Below are 1745 nucleotides of genomic sequence, written 5' to 3'. Positions count from 1 at the left end.
ATCCACTGGAATGCAGAGATAAAATGTAGCATGTCCATTTATATTTACATTGCTCACCATTTTTTAACTTCTATTTTGTGAGATTTTATAATGTTGATATACAGTAGTGTGTGTAATTTGTAAATATATGCATTTACACATATATTAAGATCACATTTTTTTTCACTGATAGGGTATGTGAGCAAAAAGTTTTTAAGCCATTGTCCTATTTCTTTTCCTTCATGCCTTTTGAACCCAGGGATAACTTGTGAATTTCTTAACTTCTGTGTAAAATGAAGAAGTGAGGAACTACTAAGGTCAGTTATTGTGTGTTGACGAAGTTTTTCAAAGATCTTACCAAGCCTACTTTTTTTTTTTACTTTATTAAAATACTGAGTTTATTTCACATGTATATTTTTGTCTCCCCATCATTTCCATTTGTCTGACCACTGCTACTACTATGGCCTATCCAAACATTCCACACATACTTGCCACCAAGTAAAGGGTGGAGTTCCATCTTTAAAAACTAAAAAGGAACCTTGGACAACACATTCTTGGCAAAAGAACCTGGACAACAATTATCAGACAGGGTAGGGAAAGCTCTGACTCTGCATTATAAAGATGGAACATCTTAACAAACTGTTTAAGCTACTTTCTTAAAGAGACTTCCTCCAACACCGGAGATCTTGAAGAGCCTCCTGGTCAGTCATCCGGAAGCAATTCTTCATGTAATTGATGAATTTGACTTCCCCTTTGGGAAGAGAGCCACCTTTTTCTACACTTGCTTGCATTTTTGCTTTAATGTCTTCTACAGAATTAGGTCCTTTTGGTGTTTTAGGAGTTTTTTGCCTGTTTTTTGAAGGACTCTTGACCTTCTGATCTTGGTGCTGATGGTTTTGAGTCTTTTCCATTCTGGTTTGATTTTTGTGCATTTTCAGCTGGAGTATCCCGTAGAGATTTCTTCACTGGAACTTGTTCTTCAGTTTCTTCATTGTCAAAATCACCACCATCGTCATCTTCATCATCATCTTTATCAGCAGCACGTTTTACTATTTTCTGTGGAACCTCGTTACTACCTGCAGGGGCAGATCACTTTCCTGATACAGTTAAGAGTTTCACACCCTCATCCACTTCATCATCTGACTCTGCATCTTCCTCCACAGCTACTAAATGCTGTCCACTGATACGCACAGGCCCCGAACCACCCTTCAACAGTAACACCACAGGTGGCATTATTTCAAAGCACCCAAGGGAGACAGTTGGCTATACAGACGTTTTCAAAGCTGTCAGTGTTACTTTGAGCTTCCTTCATAATTCATTGCCTCTGCTTCAACAATGAGCAATTCATCCTTTGCGTCAGCCCCTAAAATGACCATTCTTAAAGAAACTGGTGCTCATTTTCATCATTCTCCACCTTAAAGTGATAATCTTTGTCAACCTTTAGTTCACAACTGAAAAGATACTTTTGGGGTCTCAGGAGGCTCATGTCTATGTCCATCAATTCTTACATGGGGTGGTGGCATGTACTTAGGTGGGAGAGGAGGACAGAGATAAACCACTACTGCTGTTGAAAGCAGCTGCACAGGACAGAATCACATCAGGGCAAAACCTACCTTCTAGAACTAATCAAGCTATCAGTTCTTCCTCCTTCAACACCTCAGAAAAAATTAAAAGGCTAATAAAGGACCATGGCAAGACTAGTTGTATGTATTCAAGAAAACATAAGTAAAATCTGTAAAGTTCTTCTTATTGAACATTCTTATTGT

The 1745-nt window shown here is 38.3% G+C and overlaps 1 pseudogene; it reads right to left on the bottom strand.

The window, feature by feature from the left end:
* Positions 1 to 218: 218 nt before the first annotated feature.
* LOC100654817 (nucleophosmin-like) lies at positions 219 to 1489 on the bottom strand (annotated as a pseudogene).
* Positions 1490 to 1745: the final 256 nt, after the last annotated feature.

This window comes from Loxodonta africana, chromosome 1 (assembly GCF_030014295.1).
Source record: "Loxodonta africana isolate mLoxAfr1 chromosome 1, mLoxAfr1.hap2, whole genome shotgun sequence".
Taxonomy (NCBI): domain Eukaryota; kingdom Metazoa; phylum Chordata; class Mammalia; order Proboscidea; family Elephantidae; genus Loxodonta; species Loxodonta africana.
Note: the sequence above shows the minus strand (reverse complement) of the source record. Positions and strands in the feature narration are given on the sequence as shown.